Source organism: Rhipicephalus microplus, chromosome X (assembly GCF_043290135.1).
Source record: "Rhipicephalus microplus isolate Deutch F79 chromosome X, USDA_Rmic, whole genome shotgun sequence".
Taxonomy (NCBI): Eukaryota; Metazoa; Arthropoda; class Arachnida; order Ixodida; family Ixodidae; genus Rhipicephalus; species Rhipicephalus microplus.
This window is the reverse complement of record NC_134710.1, coordinates 145,684,057-145,692,981: the sequence shown is the minus strand read 5'-3', so window position 1 is coordinate 145,692,981 and position 8,925 is coordinate 145,684,057.

The window sequence follows — 8,925 nt, the reverse complement described above, 5'->3', positions numbered from 1 at the left end:
TGAACAAAAAACTTTATTTAGTTTTTTTTTCCTTAAAAAGTGAGTTTGAGGATTCGTACTTTGCAGTGAAGAGTTTCATTTTCACTCGTGCCTTGACTTCAGCCAGCAATCAGATAACCTCCTTCTAGTTAAGTCTAACCGCTTAAATTCTATTTTGCCCTCCAGGTCCCTAAACCCTAGTGCTTTGAAAACCTCTGCGCCATCATCCTGAACTATAAGGTGAAGCCCTTTACAGAACATTATCAAGTGTTCGGCAGTTTCTTCTTCCTCTCCACACGCACTGCATACTGTGTCTACCCCTTCGTATTTGGCCCGATATGTCTTGGTTCGCAGTACTCCCGTCCAGGCCTCAAACAGTAGAGAACTACCCCGAGTATTATCATAGATCCTTTCTTTGGCAATTTCCTGCTTAAAAATTTGATATTTCTCTAGTGCGGACTTCTTAATCATGCCCATTCTCCACATGTCAGTCTCTGTTTCCTTCCCTTTCTTCTTAACCAATACTTCTTTTTGGTTTGGCCACCTCCTGTTTTCTAAGTATTTACCAGTCAACTTCCTGGTTCGCTTCCTCTATTTTGTATCGACATTCTTCGTGTACAAGTAGCTGAAACCCTTCCTAGCCCAACGCTCCTCCCCCATTCCTCTCAATCGCTTCTCAAATTTTATCTTGCTGCTAGCTTCCCTGCCCTCAAATGATGTCCATCCCATATCACCTTGTACTCCCTCATTTGGCGTATTCCCGTGAGCTCCTAAAGCAAGCCTACCTATTACACGTTGCTTAATTTCTAATCTTGCTTGAACTTCTCATCTCATGCACAAGACCGCATTCCGAACGTAAACCCAGGAACCATGACCGCTTTCCATATTCCTCTCACAACATCATACCTATTGTTATTCCACAGTGCACTATTTTTCATCACTGCTGCATTCCTGTTACCTTTAGTCGTCACGTATATTTTGTGTTCCATCAGGTACTCGGTCCCATTGCTTATCCATACGCCCAGATATTTGTATTTATCTGTTATCTCTAGCGTGACCTCCTGTATTCTAAGCTCACTACCTTTATTGTCATTGAAAATAATGACTGCCGATTTTTCCTTACTGAATCTAAAATCTAACCTATCTCCCTCATTACCGCAGATGTCCATCAATCTCTGCAAATCTTCCTTGTTGTTGGCCATTAGCACTATATCATCTGCGTACATTAATGCTGGTAGTGCCTGATCAATAAGTTTTCCTTGTTTGACTAGAGAGAGGTTGAAGCCCAGTCTACTTCCCTCTAATTTTGCTTCTAATCCTTGTAGGTGCATCATGAATAATAAAGGTGACAGGGGGCACCCCTGCCTAAGCCCCCGTTTTACCTCTGCAGGCTTGGATACCTGTTTTTCCCACTTTATAACTACCTTGTTACCTTTATAGATAACCTTTAAAAGATTAGTGACTAATGTTCCACGCCTAGGTTGTCCAGTATTCCCCACAATTCCTCTTGAACCACGCTATCGTACGCTCCCTTGATATCCAAAAATGCTAGCCACAGGGGCCTGTGTTCCTTTTCTGCTATTTCGATGCACTGCGTCAGTGAGAACAGATTGTCTTCCAACCTCCTGTGTTTCCAAAACCCAATCTGCAGTTCCCCCAGCACCCCGTCATCCTCTATCCATGCCTGCAGTCTTTCCTTTATAATCTGCATCACCAGCCTCTAGACCACTGATGTCACTGTTATAGGACGGTAGTTGTTTATGTCAGCTTTGTCGCCCTTTCCTTTATAGATCATGCTCATCCTGCTAAGTTTCCATCCATCGGGAATTTCCCCATCAAATATTATTTTGCTCACTGCCTCTCTCAAAGCCTGCTTAGACTTCGGACCTAATGTCTTTATCAGCCTAATTGGAATGCCATCTGGGCCTGTTTATGTACTACTAGGAACCCTTTTCTCAGCCCTTTCCCACTCTCGTTGTGAAAATGGAGCCGTTGCACCACTTGATTCGTCCTTGTCTATTGTGGTGCATAAAGTACTTCTTTGTTGAAATTTTTCTGTCACCCTTGTTCTTATATATTCAATAGCTTCGTCCCCTTCTAGCCTGGCACCTTGGGCTGTAGTTATAAAACTCTGCTCTAGGCTCGTCTCATTTCTTAGGGAGTTTAGATGGTTCCAAAATTTTGCAGCTGCCTTTCTATCTTTTTTATGTACTTCTGCCAGCCACTGAGCTCCCTTCTAATCTTTTCATTGATCAGAAGTGATGCATCCCTTCTACAGCTTAGAAAGTTTTCCCATATTCTTTCAACATCATCTGTCGGTTCACCCCGCTGCTTAGCTTGTCTGTGTCCCCCAGAGGCTACCTGACGTTTTGCTACGGCTCTCTTAACTTCCTCATCCCACCAACTTTTGGGTTTGTGTCTTCTTTTCCGGGGTGACTTGTCACGCGTCTTAGCAAGCTCTAGCTCAAAGAGTCTAATTAGATTCGTGTATGTCTACACTGTCTTATTATCCTCCGTGATTACTTTCTCAATTTGTTTAGTGGCTATTTAAATTTGCCTTTCTGGATAAAAATTTTCCTGTAGTTGCTCATCTTGTCTCCTTTCCACTTTCACTGGTCTTCCAAAACTTAGCTTGATACGTTTGTGATCACTACCCAGACTTCTGGAGCCACCTTCATCTATGTGCATTCCCCTGAGCTTATCATACATCCTACGTGACATCAGTGCATAATCTATCGTCGAGTGCAGCCTTCCTACCTCACATGTTATTTGCCCTTCACACTTCTCGGTACTGTTGCAAATGATCAAATCATGCCTTTCACACATATCCGTGATCATTTTGGCTGTCGTGTCGGTATACCCATCTATATCTTCTATGTGCGCATTCATTTCTCCTAGTATAATTATCTCGCACTCTCTTCCTAACTCCTGAATGTCCTTTGATATACACTCTACCATTGCCTGGTTTTCCTCTCTTGCCTTTGCTCCCGTCCACAAGTACACGAAACCAAGGAGTGTCATTTGACCTGCCACTTTCCCTTTGAGCCATAAATGTTCCTTGCACACCTGCTTGACCCTTTGCCAGTCCATATTTTTATGAATGAATGCCCCAATACCATCCCCCTTTCTGCTGCCTTCTGTTCTATTACAATATTCCCACGCGTAGTCCAGATTGTTTGGAGGTTGTTCCATGTCCCTGAGATGTGTTTCTACAAAACCGTATACCATCGGCCTCTCTTCCCTTAGCTGTTCTTCTATCTCTTCCCACTTCAGCCTGTTCCTACCACCCTGCATGTTAATATACCCTATGCCTGAATTGGCTCGGCGCTCGTGGCTACGTCTATTTATGCCCCGGATTCTACTTATCTTAGATATTGGTGCCACTTTGGAATCGTATCTGTCCATACCACCTGTCGAAGAGTCTCCCTGGTTGTTTTCCTCGTTACCAGCTATCCTACACCCCGAAGGGCTCGCTTGCTCCCCAAAAAAGCTACTGCGCGTCCTGCAAGTCGCCAACCCACCTCATGACCTAGCCGCCCATCAAAGTGAATTCTGTCCCGTTGAAAACCACCCCACCTATGCACCTCTCTGTTTATTTCCACCACCTCAAAGCCTTTCTCTCGACTCATGCGCCATATCTCTTGGTTTGCGTTGACAACCGCTCTTTGCAGGTTGCTATCACGCACCGGTACCTCCGGCATCGTGCATATCACTACCTGTACCTTAGGAGAAGTGGCGTGCATGTCATCGACGCCTTTCGCCAGTGTGGCTGCTAGTCCTGCTGTATCTTCATTTAAGACATCGTTTAAACCACCTGAAATTATCGCGAGGTTTCGTCTATCAGCTGTAGTTTTGAGTTTTGCGCTCGCTTGCCTCATGACTGCTTCAAGCTTGCGTCCTCGGAACGCCCCTACTGCAACCCTCTTGTCACCTCTTACCCTCTCTTTGATGGCTTCTGTGCATCGATTTAAATTCGAGTCCCCGGCGATTATCACATGCTGTGACTTTTCAGCTGGAGCCTCCTGCACCTGGGGGCTACTTGCACCTGTGACGCCGGCTGCTTTGTCCCCTCCCAGCCCCACCACTACCTCGCTAAAGCTGGGCCTTGGGACAGTTGAACCGGCTAAACCTGTTTTTTCTAAACTTGCTTGCTCTTCCTTCTCCACCGTTCTGGTGGCCGGTTCCCAACTGTTCTCTCCGTAGGCCGCTTCTTTTTTCAGCTTCACTAGTGCTTCCTCGGCAGACTTCAGTCTTTCTCCCATTGCCCTCGTTTTCTCTTGCTCTGTCGCCAACGCAGTCTCGAGCTCGGCGATTCTCATCGGCAGTTCACTGTGGGCAACCATCATTTTCTCCATTTTTTCCTCGACCTCTTATTGCCTACACTTCACGTCAGCCTCTTCTCCATCCGCTTCTACGCTTGGGTCAACTTTCAAACCCACTCCACATCCTGAACACTTTACAGTCTTTTTAACCATGTCTTTCTGACCCCAATTGTCCCTAAACTCGATAATTACTAAACTCGAGCCCTGCACTACGAAAAAAAAAGAATGTCTAAGCTCTACTACAAAAATTTGCGTGTTCAGTGTACGTGTACCTCCCCCACGGGGTGGCAAAAGAAAAAAAAACAACGAAAAAATTCAAACACACACACCCACCTGGTACCTGGGCCAGTCACCAGGTATTATATACCTGGTGACTGGCCCCCGAAAAAGCTGTACCATAAAATAAGTGCTACGAAGATTTCAACCGCTGCCTTATAATTATAAAGACAAGCTCAAAACATGCAAAAACACTTATCAGCGCAGTCGATCCGGAGTGCTCAAAAAACACGTCCATCCACCGCGACAGCCCGTCCCGAGCAATAGTGTCGGTCGTGAGCGCCACGGCGCGGAGCTTCTTTAAAACTGAAGACAGGCCAACTCCGCTGGGAGTGCGAGCCATTCCTCAGGCATCTTTCTAGAGGAGGCGTTGCTTAGAGTTATTTCGTCGTGGTCGATTTTTTCGCCCTCTACGGCCATCGCGTGAACTTGAGAGTTTCCGGGCTGACTCCGCTGCGACGTAACGACGCCACCATCGAAAATCCTTAGGCCGAAAAATCCCCAGACAACCTAGCAGGCCCGTAACTAGGGGGGAGGTTGAGGGGGTTCTGATCCTCCCCCCGAAGTTTTTTTGATGCTTGAACTTTTCGGGTGATACTAAAATATTTACACGCCTTCACAGCGACCACCAGCTGCCAAAGTTACTCTGCAACTTTCCTTGCATTGCTTCCCTCTTCTTCCTTTCTTCAAACCTACCTTTTTACCAGAACACCACAGCGCTCCCTCCCCCGCACGCGCACCTGCCCTATTTGTACAGCTTTGCACTTCGCCCTCGCGTTCCTTCGAGTCTTTTTTCTTTTTTTCGTCTTTCACACCATAGCAGCTCCTTTATGGGTTCCAGATGCTTTCCTTGTGCTTTGTTGCTGGAGAAGTTATCCGTCTGTGCGGACCGCACGTGTCGGCTTTGGGTTCCTACGAAAAGCGCGTCTACTTCATTAAAGGTAAACAGTTCGACAGCAACAGCAACACGACGTGCGCAAATTTGCCAGGGAACGAAACCCCTAAGCGGAAAAACTCAGGGGCGCATTCCGAGGACGCAGGCTGCAGGGCAAACTTTTCTCAAACTGTAGTCCTCGCCACCGAAACGAATCATCGAAGATGACATTTACTGAAAGACTGGCATATCCGAGCAACTTCGAACAACCTTAACCACACGCAAGGAAATCTACCTCTTCTGTACACAGAAGGTATATGCGCCTCCCTACAAAGCGCACAAAGCGAGGATACAGCTGGCACACAATCCAGCACCAGGGGTCAACTTTCACAGGAGAAAAAAAACGCCGCCAAGCTGGGTTGCGCGCGGGAGTACAGAGGCTGACGTCACAGCCGACAAAGTGCATTTTTGGGGGGTCACGGCTATTTAATTGGCGCAGCCCAGAGAGAATTATGCAGGCGCCCAGGGAGCTGTCTGTGAAAAGGTGACTTTTTCACAGGAACGGAGCAACACCTCCTTTCTGGACTGTACCACGGGAGTGCAAATGTCTCGGCAGTGCATTCTTGGGGGTTCACGTATATTAAGGGGAGTATGCAGTGCCCATGGAGTCTTCTGTTAAAAGGTCTTTAAGTAGCGTTAATCCAGTTTGCTGCAGCTGGAGTACAATAATGGGCCTGCATGCACACCAGCTGTAGCGGCGTTCAGAAAACACATGCGCCACACGGGAGCCGGCGCGTTCATCACACTTCTACATTCTAGCCACTGTAAAGTGGATAAGAGAGGAAGAAAACATCGCCCGCTGTTCACGCCAGGCAGTCGAAGCAGTCACAAACGTCTTTTTGGAGCCACTGGCCACTTCTGTGTGCGTGCACAGGATTGCGGCAGCAAAATGAAAAGACACTCTGCAACAACGAAGCAAAGGAGTCATGCGTCTTACTTCAAGAAAGTTCGAACCGATGAAGCGGACGGAGAAGAACCGCCTCCTTCAAAGGATAAAACTTCGCCCTCCTCAGCACTGGTGGAAAGCCAAGCGCGTGCGAACTTCTGTAGCGACTCAGGAGAATGCACCGGTTTATATGAATCACCTGAGAACGAACACAAGCAGGACACCCATGCGCCACCGCGAAATGATGGTGGCCGCAGTGCAACTCCAAGTGATCTTTGTTCTACAGTCAACGCTGTGGCAAAGTGACGCCTTTACCACTGTGCAATGCCCAAGGAAGGTGAGCGGCATGGCACCTACACATTCTGGTTCGCCTCCCCTCTGTGCGACGAGTGCGAATATTTTCGACTTGGGACTGTTTGTCTCGAAAATCAATAATGTAAATGATCCAGAGACGATGGAGAAGCTGCTGCTCAATCCGTGGGCCCCTCCGGCTAACTATGATTATCCAGCCACAGGGAAAAGGAATCTGAAGTTCCAACCTCACTGGGTAGATCGTTACCCATGGCTTGTTTATTCAGAGAAGCTTCAAGGAGCATTATGCAAATATTGCGTTGTCTTCTCAAGCGAGTGTGCAGGAAAAGCGGAGCACCAGCGCTTGGGCTGTTTTGTAACTAAGGAGTTCACCAATTACAAGAAAGCCATGGACGCCTTTAAGAGCCACGCATCCAGTAGTTATCACGCCATGTCAACAACGCTATCGGAGAACTTTTTAGCAGTCCGGTCCCGCTCACAGCATGACATCTTAACACAACTTGACCACGGCCTTAAAAAGCAGGCGGAAGAAAACCGCAAGAACTTGCTGCCAATAATAGAAACAATCCTTTTCTGTGGCAGGCAAGAAGTACCGCTTCGCGGCACAGACGACTCTGGTACGATAATTATGTCTGAAGGGCTGCCATTCAAAATTGATGGAAATTTCCGCGCACTGCTTAGGATGAGAGCAAAATGTGGAGATGCCGCCTTGAGAGCTCACATGGAAACATCTCCGGCGAATGCGCTGTACACGAGCCCAAAAATTCAAACTGAGTTGATCACCCTCTGTGGTAAAATCATATAAAGAAAGATAGTGGAAAACATCAACTCAGGCTCGTGTTTTTCAGTTATAGCTGACGAGGCCACTGATATATCTCGCACCGCCCACCTTTCTCTATGTGTAAGGTACGTTGGACACGACACGTCGGGAGTGCCCATTCTTAAAGAAGATTTTGTAGATTTTGTTCCCGTGTACAGTCTCACTGGCAAGGCGCTGGCGAGCACAATCCTGAACAGCCTTAGGGGTCATGTCTTTGACCTGAACCTACTTTGCGGGCAAGGATACGACGACGCGGCATCAATGAGCGGCTACCTTAACGGTGTTCAAGCCTTCATTCGTCAAACAGCGCCCAAAGCGTTGTACGTGCATTGTAGCGCCCACTCGTTGAACCTTGCTCTGCTCTACGCATGCAAACTCCCCAGCCTCCGCAACTGTTTTGGAACTGTATCCTCAACCTGTACGTTTGTGAGAGCTTCACCACAGAGGACGAACCAACTGCGAGACAAAGTAGAAGATTTAACACAAGAAAAAAGAAAATCAGTTCTCTCCTTTTGCCAAACAAGGTGGGTAGAGAGTCACGATGCACTTCAGCGTTTCCCTGAACTGTACGTGCCTATTGTACAATTTTTCGAATATTTGGAAGAAGAGGCCGCGTCATCTGATACTTTATCAAAAGCTTCTCAACTGCTCAATGCCATTACGAAGCCCGAGTTTGTCGTTTCGCTTCAGATCTGTAGCGGCCTCTTCTCTTTGACACTGCCACTTTGCAAGTCTCTTCAAAAAATTGACTGTGACTTGCCTCAAGCGTGCGATCACGTAAAGAATGTTATAGACGTTCTTTCCACAAAAATGGCTAGTGCGGAAACGGAATTTAATAAGATTTTTCTGAAGTCGCTCTCTTTGCTGAAGATCACAAATGTTGAGATGGCCCTACCACGCATCACTGGAAGGCAGATGCAAAGAAGCAACGTACAGGCTTCTGCTACTCCCGAAGAGTACTACCGGAGGAATGTGTATTTGCCTTTGCTGGCTGACTTCGAAAATCAATTAAGAGACCGGTTCGATGCCCATAAGAAGGTCGTGGTTGGCCTTAACATGCTGCTGCCGAAATTCTGTGCATCGGCTAGCCTTTCTGATATTGATGATGCAGTGCAGTTTTACCTTGGCGACATTCCTTCGGCTAATGTCATCGAAGCAGAGTTCACACTGTGGGTGAACAAATGCTGCCAGATCGAAGAAAAGAATCGCCCAGCTTGTGCTTTACAGGCCTTAGAGATGTGCAACCGCGACTTTTTTCCGAACATCCACAGCCTACTCTCTATCCTGGCGACTTTACCCGAGTCGACGTCGACCCCGGAACGAACTTTTTCCACACTGAGAAGGCTGAAGAGCTACCTTCGAAATCATATGAACAACGACAAATTGACCGGACTAG